General features: G+C 42.4%; 1 protein-coding gene across 11 annotated transcripts in view; it reads left to right on the top strand.

The window, feature by feature from the left end:
* Positions 1-21,715, top strand: part of KCNS3 (potassium voltage-gated channel modifier subfamily S member 3) — a 36,669-nt gene that overhangs the window by 9,111 nt on the left and 5,843 nt on the right. For 4 of the 11 annotated variants that reach the window (XM_037026587.2, XM_037026588.2, XM_017649886.3 and 1 more), the window contains 2 exons: positions 7,830-7,937; positions 14,438-14,627. The exons of 1 other annotated variant lie outside the window; for it this stretch is intronic. The gene's annotated coding sequence lies outside the window, so the exon portion shown is untranslated. Of the gene's footprint in view, positions 1-7,829; positions 7,938-8,921; positions 9,056-13,290; positions 13,396-14,437; positions 14,628-21,715 lie in introns of those variants that run through there. 6 more of the 11 variants (XM_073216213.1, XM_037026586.2, XM_073216240.1 and 3 more) reach the window with 4 other exon arrangements.

The following is a 21,715-nucleotide window of genomic DNA, read 5'->3' as shown; positions in this document are numbered from 1 at the left end:
GCAATTCAATGTATTGGCTTGTCTATGATTTCAAATAAAAGAAGTAAATGGCTCCTTGAAAAAAAGTACATATTTTTCCCCCAAGATGATATAACCAACAAATAACAAAGACCCTGTTTATGTCCTCCTATTGCAAACTTCTTCAGAAGCTACCAAATCGGGCTAGTTTGTAACTATTTTAAATTTCCTGTGCTAAATTAACTTGGGCAGGGAACACATAGACATGGAAAATTTTGGTTGTGAAAATCAGGTAGAGAAAGCCATGTTTTACTCCAGGGTAGTGGGGGTTTTTTTTGTTTTTTGTTTTTTCCAAGCATATATTCCTTTTAACTGGGCAGTGAGGACTTTTATTTCAGCATCTGCAAGAAGACTGCACCTGATCAGAGATGGTGTCGCAAGCTACTTCCTGGGACTGGGCCCTGAGCTGTCCGATGTCTCTGCTGCCTTTGCCAGAGGATATGGGTGCTCCTCAGAGGACCTCCTTTCTTTCCTTCTAGCTCTGTCCCACCTCATTCTACCTTGTATGGAGAACCTGGGAACTCAGAGAGAGGGAGGTGCACTTAGGAAATGGATTGGATAAAGGAGAGGCATGAGAGTTAATTTTAACAAACCAAGTTGAAAACTTCTTTTTGACTTGCGTTACCTGGGAATCTCATTATTTTCTATTTTTTTTTCATATTGATGAAATATGGGATTAGTCATAACAGATAGTTTTGGGCAAAGCATTCAAAAAACCCTCCCAGGATGGCTTCTAGGGGCTGAATGTGGATGTTTGTGGAACATAGAAACATATTTTTCTACCTTCCAAATAATGGGTTAAATGCTATATAAATCATCATATTTATTTGATTGTATCTTTTAAAATGTTAAGGGAGACTTTCTTTTCATTCCATGAAATACATAGTCATGGCAACTTAGATGCTTGGTTCTCTGAGAATTTGTTGTAAATACGCTATGGATTTATGATTTGGCAAATGAACTCCGTTACTTCTGGCAGCAGTCAATGCTTTTCAACGATCCTTTGGAACATGTCCGGTGCTCAGACTGTACTGAGAAACAATAGCTTGGTCAGGCATTCTCATCCTGGTGTCCTGGAGCTGCCAGCAAGGCTACACAGTGTGAATCACCTCCCAGGAAGCCTTCTCCACTCTAGTCTGAGCAGAAAATCCATGTCTTTTATCTTTAAGCAGAACGTTTGTGTAGGCATGCTTCCACCAGGCATCTCCCACTTGTCTGCTGTGTCTGAGATGCTGTATCACCACGTATCAGTAATGCTGCTAAGAAGTGGGTTCTGCAAGCACAAAGGGGAGGTGCCTACTTAGCATTAGATATGTGTGTGTGTGTGTGTGTGCATGCACGCAGGTGTGCACATGTGCAGTACACCAAAGGAAGGTGTCCTGAAAGAGGTGACATTTGAGCTGATTTCTTGAAGACGAAACTGGATCTAACTGGAAAAGAAACAGAGGGAGCAGCTTCTGTGAGGTTTGAAAATGAGAGTTATCTGTAAATTGGGCTGGGGAATGATTTGGTGGGGCATTGAATTAGATGGGTGGGGGCTGAGGCCAGAGGGCAGGCAGGGCTGTTCTTTCCTGACATTCATGGAGCTTGGACTCTCATGTGGAGACGCTGCGCAGCTACTGAAGGTTTATGCGCTGCTGACATACCCTGTGCTGCCTGTGCGGAGGGAAGGGGTATTAGTGAGAAGCAGGGGCAAGATGGTGTCCCTGACTTGTCTGCAAGTGTGATTTGGGGGGCCTGGAGGGGAGCTCGGTCACCCAGGCAGACGACTGGACTGTTTCTTGATTCCTAAAGTTCCTACATTCTTTCTGTATTTGAGGGTCAAGAATGGGGAGCTCTCTGAGACTGTTGAATGGAATTTGTGGCCACACATCTGCTTCCACTTCCAGAAGCTCCCTCATTTCCTTAGGATAATTCTCCTGCCCTGTTTGAATGTTGTCTTGATGGGACAGTAAGTGCTAAGGATGCCCCTGGAGCTCCTTTCTGTCAGCTCCTTCCAGTCGCTGCACCCAGCCACTGGGTGGGCAGATGGTGTGGGCTCAGCCCTTCCACTCTGCCAGTTGAGTGACAGGAGAATGGAAGAGGCCACAGATGTGTCCTTCCTGTAGTGGCTCCCTGACCAGACCTCTTCTTCCAGGAGTAGTTTCTGCTTCCAGGTCTTTCTGGTTCCTGGTTCCTGCCTATTTCAGGGTGTCTCTGACCCTGAGGGCATCAGAGAGCCTTCTGACAGAAACTGCATTTGTTTAGTGAGCCAACACCAGTTGCTCTTGCTTGTATCCAACAAACCCTGACAGTGGGAAGATGTCAGAAGGCCTTGTTTCGCACCAGTGCAAAGACTACTCTCAACCTTTCCTGCTGGTTCTGAAAAGGGAACAGGGCACGAACCCAAGGATGGCGTTTGCTGAAAGGGACTGAGGTTTGTCCTGAAAGGGCCCTTCCCGTGAACTTTACTGGCTTCCCCGTGTCCTGCAGGTGGTCCTGCTGCAGGCAAGTCAAAGAGCCTCAAACAGGTGGGTGACTTCTGTGCACCGAGAGTTCCAGCTCTTCCTCTTGTGACAGTCAGGACTCTGGCAACACTTAATGATAAAAATATATTAATGTAGCACTTATATTATGTTCTGGGCACTATTCTCCATGTGATTTCCACATTAGCTCAGTTCTCGTAGCAATAGTTTGAGGTAGATATTACCATCTTATGTTAAATTGTTACCTCATTTGTTCTATCTGTCTATCTATCAACAGATGAGGAAACATCAGTGAGTGGTTTTAACAACTTACCCAAGTCTTATATAGTTAGACAGGGGCAGAACTGGGATTCAAACCCAGGCAGGCTAGGTACAGTCTGCTCTTAATTATGAACTTGCATCTGAGCTCTACTACTTTTGTGGAGATGTTATTTAACCTCTCTTCTTCAGTTTCTCTATCTGCGGTTTCAGTTTCTTCGTCTGCAGAATGGGGATAATAATAACATATACCTTAAGGTAGATAAAATAAGGCATTTAAAGCAGTGCCTGATGCAAAGGACAGGGAGCATTGCATGAGGGTTTACAAGAAAAGTTATTTTATAAGAGACCACACAGAAGATTGTGTATACTTCATAGAGGTGAGCACAGAAAAAACGGTGGCTGCTGTTCATCACGTGCTCTAGACAATGACCTTGTGGTACTCTGTAGCTCTTCATAGAGCACAGGATGATAAAAAGTCATATGTAGTCTTCCCATACTCATTTAGGGAGATAGAACCAAAGTAAAGTTTGTTTTAAGGACATGAGCCTACTGTAAAAGGACAGACAGCAAACTGCCACCAGCAGGAACAGCGTGAGGAGCGTCCCCAACCTGGGCCTTGCTGCAGAGCCAGGCTCACGCTCTGAGCTTGCCGCCTCCCTGTCTACTAAATCACTTGGAACCTCGATTTCCTCCTCCATGAATGGGGGACTGTAATAATGCCTGCCTGTCTGAGTTGATCTAGGATTAAAGATCGCTCATCCATTACTTCTTTTTGGGCATTAAGGATGCAAAGATTAAGGAAAAAATAGGCCCTGTCTTTGAAGGGCTCAAAGTGCTGTGGTGGTAGCATTGAGAAAATTGTTCTACCTGCAGGTCAGCAAGTTAAATACTTGGTTGGAGCCAGGTGCTAGTAGGTGGGGCCTGGGGGGCCAGGTTTGGAGATAGGAAGAGCTCTGGGGTCAGGGCTTAGCTCTGGAGAATATGATAGAGAATTTGAGTCTAAAAGGACGTCTTGAGCAAACAAGTAAGAATCGGTGGCACTTTTGGAGAATTTCAAGTAAGTTGACAGTTCCAGAGTTTGAGTTGTGCTGTGGCAGGCGAGGGTAATGGATGAGAATAAGAAGTGACAGCTACCATTTAATTCAGCATTTACTATGTCCCAAGCACAGAGGGCTTCATTTTTATTTTCTCATTTGAAGTCTCATAACTGCTGTGTGTGTTGTGTGATAGTTAGTGTCCCTGTTTTACAAACGCAGAAATCAAGCCTCTGGGTTCTTACATGACTTGCCCCAACCTAGTGAGTGGTAAAACTGGGATTCGCACTCAAGCAGACGGGATCCAGAGTTTATTCTGAAGGCCAAGGGAGCCATCAGAGAACTCTCAGCCAGTGCATTTTAAAAGGTAACTTGAGTTGGGCATGAAGAATGCATCTGAGGGTAGAGACCCGGGAGAGGCCTAAGACAGGGAGGACAGTTAGAAACCCACTGGAGTGAAGCATGGAAAACAGTGATATCTGAATTAAAGTAGAGGCGGGAGGGGGAGGGAGAGGAGAGGATTTGAGAGACATTCAGGAAAAGAAGATGAGAAAGTGTAAATGTGTTTGTTTCAAGGTCCCAGTGTGACATTCAGATGGGCGTGTCCAGTGGGTAGTCGTTGAGTCTGGATGGAGGAGAGAGATCTGGGCTGGAGTCACATGAACTCCCAGAGAGCAGAGGAACCCTTGGGGTGGGGTGGGGTGGGGAGATGACACTGATTTGAGGCCTGCAGACTATATCCAACCTCCAGATTCATTTGATTTGGTTTACAGTATTAAAACATTGAAAACAATAGGTACCAATATTTTGAAAACTGGGAAAGTTCACATAATAATATTTGTGGGTGTTTTTGATGGATTCAGCCCTCAGACCTCCTGGGGCCCACAGCTAAGGTATAACTGTCCCTGTGGGCAGGACCAGTGCTCCCCAGCTTGTCACAGCGCCGTGTCCTCCTTTCTCATTTTGGACACCTACCTGGACCACACAGGTAGGTGTCTTACCTTGTGACCCCAGATTTAAGGCCTGGGAAGTGGAGGTTGAGTTTAACAGGAAACCAGAAATGAGTGCTCAGGCGAGTGGTGTCCATGGACCTCGGGGGCCGGGAAGTCGGCAGTGACAGGTCCCTCGGCCAGGGTCGGCCACGTGCAGATGTCCACCCTTTGGGTTTAGCTACCTGAGGGGCCCTTGGCAAAAGTGTGTGGGGGAGTGTGAAGGCAGGAATTATAGGAGATGAAGGAAGGATGAGTGTAAAGGGTGACTGCAAGAAGCTGTGTTTCAAGAGGAAAATTGTAAAAGATGATTCAAGGGGAATTTGGGACTGAGAGATTTTGTGTTATTTTTTAATATGTGAGTGACTTGAGCATATCTCTATAAAGATGTATGTGATATGACATAGTCCTTTCTCTATTTGTTACTGTCGTACATTTTGTAACTACAGGGAGTGCAGTCTTAGCTTTGGTGGTTTTTATTAAAACAGAGCCCTCCCAGGGCAGAGCATGGGGTGAGGTTCTTTATATGTCTGTGAAGATAGCTGCTAACTTCAGATCTTACCAGCGTTAAATGTATTTTTGCTATTTTAATATGTAAGCATCAGTGCCTTAAAATGGGTAATTCTGCACTTTAATAACAGCAGGGTAAGATGAGCAGTGCCCATATGTGGATTTATTACCTGCATCTACTTGTCTTTGTATACTGGCCATTTTCTCTTAACATTTGCCAGGTGGAATCTGTGATGATCTTATCAACCAGCGTCACTTCTACTGCAGTCTGGGTTAGTGTGCTTTGATTGGTTGTATGTCATATGCCAAATTTTCCAGTTACTGTTTGGTATTTGTTATAACTTGATCCAATGACAATGGTGTGTGTGTGTGTGTGTGTGTGTGTGTGTGTGTGTGTGTGTGTGTGTGTGTGTGTGTGTGTGTGTTAGAACTTACCTATCTTGTCTTTGATGAAAACTCTTTTTATTAAGGAAAAATGTAACTCTTTTCCGCAGTGACTGGTTGTAAGCTACTTTTCTTCTCTGGTGACCATAATTTCAAAAGGACATTTACTGTGATTTTTCTTTTCTCACAGTAATGTAGTGGGCAAGAGAGGCTCTAAAATTCAACATGGAATAGAAGCAGCTAGTAGCTAAGCTATGTGACACGTGTAAGCCAGTTGCTTAAGTCATCAGTTAGTTCAATACATAATTTTTAAGAACTTACTCTGTGTCAGATAAGGTTCTAGGCCCTTGGGATACAATGGTGTGTAAGATGGACAAAAATTCCTGCTTTCTTGGAGTTCGTATCCGAGTGGAGAAATACAAAACAAATATGATAAGGAAATAAAAAATATATATCTTTAAGTATGTATTAGGGCATGATAAATGCTAAGGAGAAAAAATAAAGCAAGCAAAGGGGCTAAGAGTTTCCTTGGGTAGTTTAGATAGAGTAACTGAGGAAGGCCCCATTTGGAAGATATTTGAATACAGACCTGAAAGAAGTGGGGAAGCAAGCTATGCAGTCCCCTGGGGATAGAGCATTACAAACAGAGAGATCAACCAGTGCAAAAGTCCTGAGGCAGCCAAGTGCCTCACTGGCCATGGTTAAGGAGTGGCTCTGAGGCCAGTATGCCAAATGGGAATGAAAGAGAGTAAGAGGAGATGAAATCATGTAAGTAAAGTAGGTGGAACAGAGATTTTGCTCTAAGATGAAAGTCCCTTAGAGTTGAACATAGGAGTGACATGATGCGACTCACTTGTTAACAATATTTCTAGCTAAGGGACCTTTACCCTTTTTGTGCCCTGAACCCCCTTGGCAGTCTGCAGAAAACTACAGACCACTTTTCAGAACAGTGTTTTTTAAGAGCAAAAAATAAAAGCTACAGGAAAAAAATGAATCCAATTGTGCAGAAATGCAGTTACAAAAATATTTAAACCAATTTATGATTTAGCATTAGATGTACTTCTTTATGAACTCGTTAAAGGTGTTGTAGCAGTGGGTCTGTAACTATTGTGATTTCAAAGAAATAGTGAACATATTTGGAGAGAGCTGGACAATGCTAATATGATATGACAGTACCTGGGGTTTCTCTTGGGGACTGCTAATACTGCCCTGGGCCACTGTCTACATTTTTAATGGGAGGATTTGCCAAATTTCAGATAGAGATGAATGAGAAATCAAGATTTTTTTCCCCATCTAAGTTCAAGGACCTCCTGAATTCTGTCTGTAGGCCTCTGTGCTGACTTTGAGGTGAAGACTAGATTAAATGGGTCTACAACATTAGGGCAGACTGATGGAATGTCCCTAATGTTTCTGGTCTTGTCACTGTCTGCATTTTATAGGCACTGCTGGAATTCCCTGCTTGCTAGTTCAGGTCACTGCAGCACCTGCCGGATTGCTGTTCCCAGCGGCAGCCTCTAATTTTTTAGATGCTTGAGGAATGATAACTCCAAGAGGGTTTTTATATCTCTCTGACTGATTCCTTATAACTAAATAGTTCAGAAGACCATGGTTATGGCCTCTTTGCTTCAGTAAATTCTCTGTATGGCCACATGCACTCCATTCTCCTCTCCTAGAGATACATCTCACTTCGGTTATTTCTAGCTCACAAAAGTGCGGCTAGAGCACACAGAGTTGGTTCTATTCTAAGAAAAAATAATCTATAGAATTATTTTTAGGTCATAGGGCTACATCCTAGCCAAACTCCACTATGTTCTGCTCTCCGCACATACCACATGCTTTCTGGCCCCACATCTTGGCCCATGTTCTTCCCTTTCCTTGGAGAAGGTCTCACCTGTCTCCTTTGCCTGTTCCTATCTGTCCTGACTCTCTTGACTCAGCTCAAAGGCCACCTGTTCAAGTAGTTGAAACTACTCCCTGATCCCCATCCCGCTGGGACCCTTTACCTCCTCTGAACTTCTGCGGCCCCTTCTCAGGACCTGTCCTCATCGTGCCTGACGTAGTCTGCCTCGTATTGCAGTCATTTATTTATCTGCTTACCTCCCTGTAACCTCTTCTGGGCAATGGTGCGTCCTGAGGGCAGGAACCATGCTGTGTTTTGCTCTCTGTAGTTCCCAGGAGAATGCCTGCCATGAACAGATGTGAGCAACGTAAGAGCAGAAGCTTATGATTCCTGCAGGTGCCACAGGCGCACGTCGGCAGAGGTCCCATCCAAATCTGTAAGTTCACTTAATGTCTATCCCATCTCCTCTCCCCACTCCCCCAATACTAACCAAGGGTGCTTTTGACCTTTTATTTTTCTAAGTCGAAATAACTATTTTCATAAGTGTTTTATCGTCCTTGTAAAGAAATTCACATAATATTGAGAGGTACAGAGTAGAAAGCAAGAATCACCCCAAATCCCATCATCCAGAGAAAGTTCATTTACCATTTTGGTGTGTGTTCTTATAGACTATTTTTTTACTTTATAAACTTAGATTATTTTTTCACTTTATAAACTTAGATATATTTTATAAAGATCAGATCATACCATATATTGTATTATAACTATTTTCTTCTTATACTTAGCTTATTGTGGTTATCTTTTCATCTCCAGGCAGTAAAGCAAAGTAGTTAAGAGAATGGCTTTAGAGCGTTATTGTTTGAATTCAAACACAGAGCATTGACTTAATGGCTGTTGACCCTGGAGAATTAGTTAAGCTTCTCTATTTATCAGTTTCTCCATCTGTAAATGAATCCAACAAAAAAAAATGCTACTTGTTCAAATGCTGTGATCATTACATGGGTTCAGACATTCGAACACTTAGAGCAGGACCTGGCTCAGTACCCAGGAGCTCTTACTGTCATTATTTCAGTAGTTTTAATGGCTACAGAGTATTGCATTGCATGGCTACCTCTCAATCTATTTAACCATCCCTATGGATGGACATTTAGGTTGACTTTGACTTTCTACCCTTATGAATAGTTAATGATGCAGTGAAGGTCTTTGTACACACATCCTTGCACACTTGTCTGATTTATTTCCTCAGGATACATTCTAACGTGTGAAATGGCATGATTTTGTGATACGCACGGCTGCCGTGTCCTCTAGAAGCTCTCCTTTAACCCGTTTACACCACTATTATTGCATGGAGTGTTTTTTCCCCCCCACCCTCCACAACTGTCTGCTTTCAGTTGCTCTTTTTATCACTGTGCTACTGCAGACATTTGGTGCATCGGCCACTGAAAACGTGGGGGCAGATGAGAGGAGGCACAGACTCGAGAGCCCTCAGGTGGGCTGATGGGCGGTTTCCTGGCTGCAGCCTGAGCCTCCGCTTTCAGCCGGTCACGCTGCAAGGTGGATGGACCCAGGGTGGTCCCTTCCTGGGGCAGTGGGATGGCGGCAGACCCTGGGGACTCTCCGGTTGGTCCCAGAGCCCTGTCAGCACGTGGGGATGACCACGCAGGGGTCAGTGGCTGCACGGTTTTGCCTCCTCGCATGAGCTGCACGCCCTTCCACAGAGCTTTTCCCTGCTTTCCTTTCTGTAGGCTGCCTTTGGAGGTGACTCAGTGACTCAGCAGCAGCCTGAGGGTGGGGTTGCTCCCCAGGGGATGGTTGTCTAGGAACACAGAACCCAAGGAGAGGAAAGTGGTGTTTAGTTACCAGAGCTTCAAGCCTTAGGGATTTGTGGAGATGGCGTTGCACTCACTCATTCTGGATGGCCAAGAAAAATATAATTTATATTCACCTTTTCAATGTAATTTAGAGGCTTTGCTTTGGAAAGCTCTTACTGATTTTCTCGTCTGAAGACCAGAACTTCCATAAACTGATCTTTAATCTCTGAATATATTAGATCCTGAGAAGTTTTCATTTTCTTCCTAGGAGAGAGCAAACTTTTTAAAAATAATTTTTAATTTAAGGATTTCTCATATTAACTTAAGGTACTTCTTGAAGTTGAAAATTTGGAAAAACTAAGTAGTTTAGGGATATTCCTAGTAATCTATTATATGAATCAACTGGAAAGTGTGGTATTATTCTGATTGCTTTGGATGATAGGATCAGACTATAAATACAATTTTTCTGGCACACTGAATCCAATTTTGGAGGTCTGGTTGTGATATTTTAATTTTATTTAAGCAAACACGAGACCACAATTGTCATTAGTTAAGCAAGATAGAGGTAGGGTTGAATTTCACCTTTTGCTATTATTCCTACTATTTGATTACTCTCAGATTTTACTGAAAATTAGTCAGTGATTGATGAATAGTGGCAAGACTACAAAAGTGACATGTATTAGCATTTTCCTGGGACACCAAGGAGTTTCCATGAGGTTGGAGCTTGGCCAGGAATGGGTGTCGTTGGCAGGAGGACCGCTACCTGCAGGAGCCTGTTGTAGGGCCTCATCTTCGAAACTGTCAAGTAAATGTGCAGGGCATGTTATTCTGGCACCAAAAATGCTCACAAATTTAAGTCTGTGAAACAGACTCTCAGAGAAAATCTCTAACCTTTACTCTAGACTCAAATTGCCTAAAGCATGCTTCCAGTTTCAAAAAGAGGTTACCCTTGCTTTTATCTTTCCTCATTTGCCAAGTTTTGCTTGTCGGACACCAGAAATGCCTGACTGAATTCTAAAAGAAGCAGCTTTTGGGGGACTATCCTCTGCTGCTCTCAGTAGATGAAACATTAGTACAATCCTTCTGAGCTCTATGAACTTGCAGCTTCCAGTCAGGGTGACTGATGCTTTTTATTCTCCTTTAGAGCAGTGGGGATGATTTTCCTCTCCACAGGATACTTGGCAATATATGGGGACATTTTCAGTTGGCACAACCCTTGGGGCTGGGGAGATGTGCTACTGCAGTGAGTAGAGGCCGGGGATGCTGTGGAACACCCGACAGGGCCCAGGACAGCCCCACAGAAGGATTTCCTGGCCTCCAAATGGCACTAGTGCCAAGGCTGAGAAAGCCCTGCTGTAGAAGTTTGCTGGGTCAGGGTGACTCCAGGAAAGCTGGCTGGCTGCCAGGATGTGCTCAGAGGTGCCACTTACCTGGTAACCTTATCAGAGACCAGGGTCAGGCTGTCGCCCAGCCTGGCAACTTCAGAAATTCACTTTCAGGAGTCCCAGAGCTGCCCAAACTCTAGGACTTCCATAGAAACTCACAGGAAGCTGAGTAAGTAAACTCTTCCTGCCTTATTCAATTACACTAATAAACAGAACTAGTGGACGGTAGGTGCTGTGTTGGCTGCTTGGCCCATCTGCTCCCTGTTGGCAAGGGGCCTGGGAACTCAAATCGCCAGTTGGTTTCTTAGGGAGCCGGTTATCAGAGCAAGGGGAGGGTTTGGGGTGTCAAATGACACCTGAGATTGTGAGGTCCAGACCCTTAAAAACCCACTCAAGATGTGCCCTCAGGGATGAAGATGCCGTATCTTCACGATAAGACTCTTTTCCTTTAGAATGTGCTGGGTTGGGTCTCAGCACCCAACTGTGATCCTTTTACACTTTCCTCCTCTGCGGCCATCACTGACCAACTGCCTTTCGTTATCCATATTGATTCTTTTAATTAATTTAATCTTTAGTCTTCTTGGCTTGGGAGAAAGAATTGGTTCAATAAAAATGTGTCAAGTACAATTGTATAACAGGGATAATTAATACAAAGATCGGTATTAGGACACTGTCCCTAACTGGAGACTTCTCAGTCTAGCTGGTGGTGCTGAAGTGACAGCGTTTCAGGAGAATGTGAGTGGCGCAGTGACAGGTACACTCAGAGTTCTGTGCAAGCACAGAGGACACAGAATTATGCTGCCATATCACCTGGAATGTCTGCTTTGATCTGTCAGGCATGGATTTTACAGTTTCACTTTTGGAGTGCAACCTTATTTCTGTGATGCTGAGTCCTGGGAGAAGGGTGTAGGGAGTCATTATCACTCCTGTGTACAGTCTGCTATACACTTGATGTCCCTCATTCTGTTCCAAGACAGGATGTTAGGTCTCTGGATGGTGCAAGAGTCCAATATGCCACTTAATCTTCACCTTTCACCTCTCAAACATGGAGGCCGTCATTTTGTGCATTTTTTTAAATGCTGCAGTCACCCACCCAGGGAACAGAGCCAGATCGCAGGGAGGTACAAGTGATTCTGCAGGAGCTAGAAATACTTGAGTGACCTTGATGTGTTTTGCCAGGATCCCGCTGAATCACTTAGCAAAGTGAGAAACCTGCTCAAGTGCTACATCACAAGCAGTACTGTTCTTCTGAACAGTTACACACTGATAGGAACATAAAGAAATAGAAACATCTGGTGGGATTGTTAAGGAAAGGGTGAATATGCTAGATGTACACCTGTTTCTTCCCTAAAGCCTGCTGGTTAGGGCCATGTTCTGTCCATCTCTCTTAGTCCTTCCTTAACTTTCCCCAACAAGTAAAAGTGGATCTTGATTTTTCTACACTCACTGAAACCAGGCAGACCTACCAGAGTTTGAATCATGGCTCTGGCACTCACTAGGTGTGGAACTTTAGGCAAACAGCCTCCCTGAGCTTTGATGTCCCATCTGTAAAATGGGAATAACAACCACTGACCACTTAACAGTGGTTGAGGATAGAGGTGATGCGCGTGACATTCCTGAAAAAGTTCCTGGCACGTTGCAGGGACTCAAAATGCTAGTTATCATTTCACATGAGAGGTCACACTTAGAATATGAGTACACTAACAGGGGTGTGAATTGATGTAAAGTCACACCGAGAGCTATTAACTGGCATTATATCTTTTCCCCAAACTCACTTCTATGCACAGAAGTCATGGTGATGGAAAATGAGGCAAGACAGAAGAGTCAATGAGTTTTGGGGAGAGGGAGAGAGAAAGGGGAAGCTTTGGATGTTATGCATTCATCAGACATTGAGCGGGCGGGAGGCCCTGAAGGCAGCAGTTTTTATAAACAAGATAGCCGTGGCTCACCTCACAGTCTGTCCCTGGCCAGCCCTGTCCTTCTTTGAAGAGCCAGTGCCCACAAGTGCTTGGCATTCTTAGAAGTGCTGGACAGCCTAAGTACTTTGTTAACTTTTTTTCTCAGTAATTAATAGAGTGAAGTAATTTTTTAATTCACACCCCTGTTAGTGTACGCATATTCTAAGTGTGACCTCTCATGTGAAATGATAACTAGCATTTTGAGTCCCGGCAACGTGCCAGGAACCTTTCCAGGAATGTCACACGCATCACCTCTATCCTCTACCACTGTTAAGCGGTCAGTGTTGTTATTACCATTTTACAGTGAATTTGCAGTGAATTAATTATCTCCCAGCCAGATTAATCTTACCTTCCCTTAAAATGTGCTACATTCAGAAAGGTGTCCGGTAGGGAAAGGAGGGCTACCCACACGGGCTCACAGAAGGCACAGTGGCACGTCTGCATTCCAGGGGGATGCAGGGACCTGAGGCCGCCCAAGGCTGTGTTGCTGGAGGCCATGGAGGAGGAGGAGGCGGAGGACGCGGAGGGTTTTAGCTCCTGACTTAATCTTATTTATCTCTGTGGGCTTTCTCTACCTTTTCTGCCAAGAGCCCAATCTCAGAAGTTCAGTTAAGATGTTTTCTAGCTCTTTCCTCCTTATCCTAGCTTTTGGGGGTGGAAATTCCCCAGAGGATGGCTCTGGCCGTTGTTGGGACCAGCTCGGAAACTGTGACCCCACTGCTCCCTCTCCGTTGATGCTGGTAGGACACCCTTACTTGTTCTGCCTGGGGCCTGTGAGCTCCTGGGGGGTGAAAGGGGGCCGGCAATGCATCTTGTTTGTAATCCCAAAGCTTAGAATAAGGCGGGGCAGATCTTAAACTATAATGAATGTTTGTTTGATGACTGACATAGCTGGAGGCCCTTTTACTTCCTTTCTGAAGCTCAAAATCAATACTTTTTTCTTCTCCACCTCTCTCCCCTCTTTTGGACCTACCATTGATTTGGAAAACATGAGAATCAATGGATGGATGCTTAGGTACTAGTACAAATCTATGAGAATGCATCAACATAGAGCGAGGATTACCTTTTTGGGAATTGGAAACTTTTTTGCTTTCTTTACTTTATTCAGAGAGAGAAACTGAAATGTGTCCCTTTTTTTGGGTACAGACTTAATTCTCCCCCTTGCCCCTCCCTTCTCTCCCCTCCCTTAACCAGAGGACTGACTAGCATGCATAGTCATTTCTGATCTGGGAAATACAACAATGGGCGAATAAAGCAGAATTGAATTTAGTCAACCTTTGAAATGTATTGATTTCAAATTAGAGCGGGAGTGTTAATTCTATTAGGCAGTCACACTCAGGACTGGGTCTCTGAAATGGATTAAAATTTATTCATGTAGATTTACAAGTATATCCCTGATGAATTAGCTAGGAGATAATGTTCCCAGAATGGACAGGGTGGGAAGTGAGTGGCTGCAGTCTTATGCTGGTGCCTCGGTCTATCTTTGCATGTTTTGTTGGCTTTGGGGTTAGTGTCCCAAGTGTCCACTGCAGTCACGATCTGAGAGTCCTTAAGCCTGAGAGCAGCTGTGATCAGGTCCAGGACTTTAATGGCTTCCTATGCACGTGTCTAGTGGGAATGATGGTTCTATGGGAGCAAAAAACTACCCCCTCCCTGAGAGTTAGATGGGGCTCTTAAGATAAGGGTCTAATCAGTAAAGGGCCCCAAACACTGAGTATGACATAGAATGTCTTGGGTGTTTCTTTCTTGGAGTTACAACTTGACTGATGGTTTCTCCTGCAGGTGACAGTGATTTTTGCGATTGCTTTGGCCGGTACAACCACAGGACAGGATCCTTCCCCTCTTTCTGGCCACTAGATGCCTACGTGCACCACATGCTGCAGTGAGGGGAGAAGGGTGGAGCTTCTCGGATGACCATGGATGTTCCACTGGGCAGGATGTGGGCAGAGTGTGTGACAGCAACACCACGAGGGTAAGTGCTGCTTCTCTGACACTTTGCCTGGCACCGTTACTGCCAAAGAAAGGGGCCAGTGAGCCCCAGGGTGTAGGGACAGAAGTGAAGGGCAGACACCAGGGGGACTGATTCGTTAGGTTGTTAAGACCCAGGGGCAGTCAGGGTAGATGAGGAGAAGAGGAAGGGACAGCATTGGCCTGGGAGGATCAGGTTGGACTCATACTGGGGGATGAGGCGGGTCAGCTGGCGAAGATCCTGTGGTGCCCATTACCCACCTCCTCTTCAGGCACTTAGAGCTCAGGCTTGGGGGTATAACACTGCTGTCATTGTGCGAAGATTCCATTTGCATCCATTTGAGTTGGTCTGGCTTAAAATGGGTGCTGTGGAGCTGAGGTGGTAAGGGTCTGGCTCAGGTCACATATTGGGGGTTTGTTGGAAGTGGTCCAAACATACACTTTTGGTTGAGACACATAATGTCGAAAACAGGTTGGATCAAATCTTATTAAACTTGAGATATGCCACATAAAAATCAGGATTCTCAGGTCCCCCTGGAACACCATAGGATAATCTGCACTGGCCTTCTGTTCCCATGAAGCAGTCTGGGGCTGGCTGGCCTCTACCCCTGCAGAGTTCACCACAGACGCCAACCAGCCCGTTTCATTTGTTTAACTTACTTGTTTGGCCACTGGAGCCATTTCATCTTGCCTTGCCTGGTCTAGATCATTCTGCCAGCAATTTGACAAAAACAACCTTTATTAATTCCTTCAGATAAAAGTGAGTATTTTTCACTGAACTATGGGCAGCAATTAGCATAAGGGGCTGAGGCTGTGAAGATGATGACACGTGATCCTGTCTGTGCAAGGGCTTACAGTCTAGTGACAGCAATGGTCAGACTTAACAATGTAAGTGTAAAACATTATCGTATCTTGTGGTGGGTGCTACGATAAAGTGCACCTGAAGAGCTGTGAGAGAAGTTGAGTCAGGGTGGTGGGGGGTGGGGGGTCTCATACTGATTTGGCCTAGGTGCATTCGAATTTTCAAAACTCCCTCCCCTGGCTACCAGAGCTTCTTTGCTACAGCTATTTGTATATGGGTTCTTCCATACAACAAGACGTCTTAGAGATGTGATGGGTACCTACACAGTTAAGACGCCCCTCTTGTGGTAAATTCCACGGTTTTCCTGTTTCAGGTTGAGCATCTTTCCCCTGCGATTCTTTGCTTTCTACAAAAGGACAGATTTCTGGCTCCTTGGCTCACTAAATCACTGAACCTCTGAGCAACCCTCTGCTTAGAGATGAGCTTGTGAATTTCAGGGATCCCTGGAGTTTCCAGAGAGGAGCAGCCACGCTAAATAGAGGTCCAGAGGAAATGACTGCAATTGTAGTATGACTATACCGAGTGGAGGGAGCTGCTTGTCTTCCAGAAAGCTCTTTGAATTCATGTGTTCCGTACTCTAGCTTGGGCCTGACCTTCTAGATGTATCAAAAACAGCTGTTTCTCAGGATTGCATTATTTTAGCTGCTGCAGTGACACTGATTCATGAGGAATTGAACCAAGGACCACAAGTTTTCCATTTCCAAATCCACATAGGGTGGACCATGCAATGCAACTGATATTTCATCATCCTCTCTGCCCCTCTTTGGCCTGTCCTTGGTGTCTGATTTTCCTTTCTTTACGTCTTATCAAAGACAGTGCACAGGAGCTCGCTCTAAGAGAAGGTGCTTGGTGTGGATGGAGTTGAGGGTTTCAATGCTGTTTATGTTTGCTTGGTTTTACTTGGAATATTCTCACGTGGCATGGCCAGAAATAGAATTTAGCATGACCTACCTTTTTGAAAAGTAAAAGTGATTTTTCTTTTCAATTGAACGAAAGAAGCACAACTTTTAGAAGAATGTTCCAGAAGGGTGGCAGTATTAATGCTAAAATGCCACTTTTTAAATTTGATGAAGGAACTAATGTAGATTTTTGGATAAGTGGGAAGGAAAAAGGAGTCTAGGTTTTTGTTTACTTTTATGGAATTGATTTTAAAAAGTGGTTCTGCCCAATAAAAATACTGACTCTATTCATTATGCTTTTGTTACATTTCTGAGCAAAACAAGTGCCTTCCTTATCAAAGCCACTCAGGCACGTGTGTGTGTATATTTGTCAGCCTTGAAAAGACACAGTTTTGAGAGTATTTAAGTGAGTTTGAAAGCATGGAGCAAAGAAGAGGTGAGTGAGATGTCAATGGCTTTGAAAAGGCTTTACAGGGTGCCACTTGGAGAGAAGCGGATCAATGGAGTTTTTCATTTAAGCTGCCAGTGAATCTCTTGGATTCCTGACATTTTTCTTTTTCTTTTCCATCTTGCAAACACCAAGAGGCACAAGGTGACCAAATACAGTGTGTAGGTTTCTCACCTTGAGAACCTTGGGTTGACTCCAGGCAGGGGGATCAATACAATGAGACTGTGCTTCTCTGAGGAAGAGAATGAAAATAATAGCTGATTTTTCTACCTTGCGGCCCCCTGTGCCATTGGCATGCTTATACCAAATCCCCGACCAAGAAGTATAGCATTCTTAGTGAGAATGATGACAAAATATGTAAATTCAAAGCTCAGCCAGCCTTCCTCTATCTCACTTTTAAAAAATGTTTATATGCCCATTTTTAAGTAGCAGGCATAGTAGAAAGAGTCTGCCCCATAAAAGCTGGGAAATGAAGGCCAGATTCTGAGCTTCAGGTTTCTATTCGCACCATGTGGGTGTAAGATCTTCTGCTGTAGGATTGCTGGAGAATTAAAGGGAATGATTCATTCATCCCACAATACTAATTGCTATTAGGGTCCAGGTATGGTGTGAGTTACTGGGGATTAAAGGGCAAACGATAGTGTATATGAAAGCACTTACTACAGTTGTATGGCCCAAAAAGTTAAATAGTAATTCTTTACCTTAGTAATTTTCCTAAAATATTTTTGATGGAGAACTTTAACATGTACAAAAAAACAGAGACAATAATATATTAAACTCCTCTGAACCCTCCACTCCTTAGCTGCAACCATTATCAATTTGTGGCCATGTCTTGCATGATCAATATCTCCCTCACCCCATCACTCTCCATGGGTTATTTTGAAATGAATCCCAAATGTGGTAAAATCTCACCCATAAAAGTTAAGTATATATTCTCAAAGATAAGGAGTCTCTTGAAAGCATAATTATAATACCATTAGCATTGAAAATTTAACAATAATTCTTTTGTATTATCGAGTGTCTGGTTGGTATTTTAATGTCCATGGATTTTCATGTATGTTTTTTAAGCATTTGGCTAGTTAGAATCCATGCAAAGCTCACACACTGGGTCCATTTGGTGTGTCACTTATTTGATTATGTCCTTTATCCTGAACACTTTCCCACAGTCTGGATTTTGCTGATTACATTCCTACAGTGCCGTTATACATGTTCCTCTGAAATCTCTATTTGATTTCAACTGTTTTTTTTTTTTTCGGTTGGTATACTGCAGCATTTTGTATATCCTTCTATCAGGAGGCACATCATGTCTTGTCTCTTTTCATTATATCAGGCTTGATCAGTGGATTCAGATATTGTTGCTCTGATTTAACTGTTATGAAGTTTACCATCAGCTTTTTATTGGGATTTTAGGAGTCATTTATGATCATTGTCTAGATCCATTATTTCATGATGAGTTGTAAAATAGTGAGATTTTAATTCTAGCATTTCTTCTTCATTAGCTGGGATCTCTTTTTTAAATAACAGTTTTAATGAAATATACTTTGCTTACAATAGGATTTACCTTTTTAAAATGCATAATTCAGTGGTTCTTGGTATATTCATGAAGTTATACAGCCATCTAATTACAGAACATTTTTATTATCCCCCCAAAATCGCATACCCCATTTTCTCCTTCCCCCAGTCCTTAGCAACCACTAACCTACTTTTGTCCCAGTGAGTTTGCCAATCCTGGATATTTCATACAAATGGTGTCATACAATATGTGGACTTTTTTTTGTCTAGCTTCTTTCATTAGCATGATGTGTTCGAAGTTCATTCATGTTGTAGCATGTATCAATACTTTGTTCCTTTTTATGTCCAAATTATAGTCCATTTAATGGATATTCCATAGTATTTACACATTTATCAATTAATGAACATTTGAGTTGTTTCCCCTTCTTGGCTTTATGAATAATGATATATGAACATTAATGTATATGTTCTGTTTGAACATACATGTTTTCAGTTCTCCTGGGAATATACTTAAGAGTGAAATTGCTGGATCTTATGTTAACTCTGTGTTTAACCTTTTTAGAAATTGTCCTAAACTGTTTCCCAAAATGGTTGTACCATGTTACATTACCTCTAGTAATGCATGAGGGTTCTAATTTCTCCACATCTTCACTAACACTTGTATTACAATTCAATACTTGTTTTATTCTTACTCCTTAATTTTAGCCATCCTAGTGGTGTGAAGTGGTACCTCGTGATGTTGCCTGGCATTTCCCTAATGACTAAAGATTATTGAGCAGCTTTTCCTGTACTTTTGGGCCATTTGTGTATCTTCAGAGATATTGAAGTTCCTTGCCTACTTTTAAGTAGGTTATTTGTCTTTTTATTGTTGAGTTGTAAGAGTTCTTATCTATTCTGAATACTAGACTCCTATTAGATGAATAGTTTGCAAATATTTTCTTCCATTTTGTGGGTTGTGTTTTCATTTCTTTGGTATTTGTCTTTTGACTTGATAGTGTCCTTTGAAGCACAAAATATTCCAATATGGGAACGTGGGATGTCTTTCCATTTAATTATGTCTTTTTAAATTTTTTTCAGCAGTATATGTTGTAGTTTATATTCTACAAATTTGCATCATGTTTGTTAAATTTATCCCTAAATAATACATTTTGATGCTATTGTAAATGGGATTGTTTTCTTAATTTCATATTTCTGTTCTCTGATTGCTAGTTCATAAAAATGCAGTTGGGTTTTTATATTAATTTTGTATTCTGCAACTTTGCTGAGTTTTTTTATTAGTTCTAATGATGTGTATGTGTGTGGGTGTGAGAGTGTGTGTGAATGAATGTATATTCCATAGGATTTTCTATATACATGATCATGTCACCTGAAAACAGAGATAATATTTTGGCTTCTATTACAAGGTACATCTATATTTACAATTCTAATGCTTTCTTAATGGATTGACTCTTTTATTATAAAATGCTGTCTTTGTCTCTAGTAACAATTTTTGTCTTTGATTTTGTGTGGTATCAGTATGGCCACTCCTCTCTTTTGGTTACTATTTCCATCCTTTTACTTTCCATCTGTTTATGTTCTTCGATCTAGATAAATGTTTCCTAGCGTACTATTTTAACTGTTTCTGTTACTATTGATTTTGAATTATTGAAATATTCTTATAAAGAAAATATTCCCTCATTAACTATTATATGGTTCTTTTAAGGTATGATTCATGCAGGATAAATATTTGATTTTTCTTTTTATTTCTCACATTCTAGAAAAATTAGTACTCTAGTACCCTCCAGTGTATTGTTTTCTTTCTTTAAAAAAATATTATTATGAACTCAGGGATTTTGACATATTTGATGTGTTCAGTCCACTGGAGATTTTTTTTTCTTTTTGGCACACGAGTTTCCCTCTTTGGCCAGTGGGAGTCTCCTTGAGTTGACCCTTAACCTGTCTTTTCTGATGGCTTCCCTGCCCTCCCATGGAACAGGGTATCCAGGCTTAGTTTGTACATTTCCTGCCTCAGAGCTGGGATTGGCTGTTTCTCCAAAGAGTTGTTACTGTTTTCCTGCGAAGTTGTATTTTGATGCTCCTGTCTCCACAGACTTGGGCTGTTCATTGTTCCTGCTTGGTGTCTTCAGTTGAGTTTCCTGGAAAATAATCTGAGACAGAGATTTTTGAGCAGGAAGTTTGTTGGGAGGTGCCCTTTGGGTCAACACCTGTGGGAAGTGAAGGCAGTAGGATTGGGCAAAGGGAAGCATTGAACTGTGAGGAAGTTGCACCAGAAACCTCAGCAGCTCCTAGGGCAAGCTTTGGAGTTGGGCTGCCTGTCCTGAGAACAGGTGCTGGGTTTAGAGCACCCTCACAGAGAAGTCACTGAATGTGAGCTGGCCTGGGGAGGACTGTGACCTTGGGCAAGGCAGCTTTCTTTGGCTGAGGGTGATTCCCAAAGAGGGACTTAAGTGAGAGCCTTTAGCTGTTAGCACTTTCGGTGTGAATGAGAATGCATGCTCCTGTTCTGAATGGGTGATACAAGTGAGCTCCAAGCATCCACTATAGTGGGTCATTTTATTCTAGGCCTTTTCAATGAAAATATGATTTTATTTTAACAAAAAATAAATTATGAGTGCATACTGATGTTTCCAACTTGAATTTAGGATCATCGGGTTTTTACTTAATTTCTTTGATTTTTATATACATATTTTAAATTCTGCACCCCAAATCTTGGTGGTTTTTAATGACATAAACATATTCATTTACTTGCTTTACCCCATGTGTATGTGTATAAGTCTCAGAATAATTTTACCCTTATCAATACTAGAAATACTTAAAGATTTCTATAGTTTATTTGCCCTAGGGTATAAACCACTAGGGATGTATAGTCAAGTCATTATGTTTTAATTCACCTCTCTGAGGTTAATGGTCAACCTGGTACACACAGTGAGGTTATATTTTAGGGATTGTCTTTTTCATTTTTATTTAATTTTGTTTCATAATTATGTGAAACAGTTATTTGGTTCCCAAGTCCAGTACTTCAGCATTCTCCCCACTACACTATTCCCACATAGGGAAGTATTTTATTCATGATTGGTTTAACCTTGCACTATTTTTGTTTTTCTCTACATAAGCATATATGTGAATGTGTGTGTTGATGTCTGTATGTACATATTTATATATGTGTGTGTGTGTGTGTGCATGTGTATACACATATTTTTCTCCCCACTTAATTACTGTGGCCTGGAAATCACCTTATTGCATATATATAGAGAGAGATAGACTGTAATTGATTCAGCCAATCCACTATTCGTGGATATTTGGGTTGTTTTCAGTTGTGCAAGTGTTTCTATTTTTGCCTGTCTCTGTTGGGAGAGAATTCTAGAAGAGGG

The sequence above is a fragment of the Manis javanica genome, chromosome 1, assembly GCF_040802235.1.
Source record: "Manis javanica isolate MJ-LG chromosome 1, MJ_LKY, whole genome shotgun sequence".
Classification (NCBI taxonomy): Eukaryota; Metazoa; Chordata; class Mammalia; order Pholidota; family Manidae; genus Manis; species Manis javanica.
Note: the sequence above shows the minus strand (reverse complement) of the source record. Positions and strands in the feature narration are given on the sequence as shown.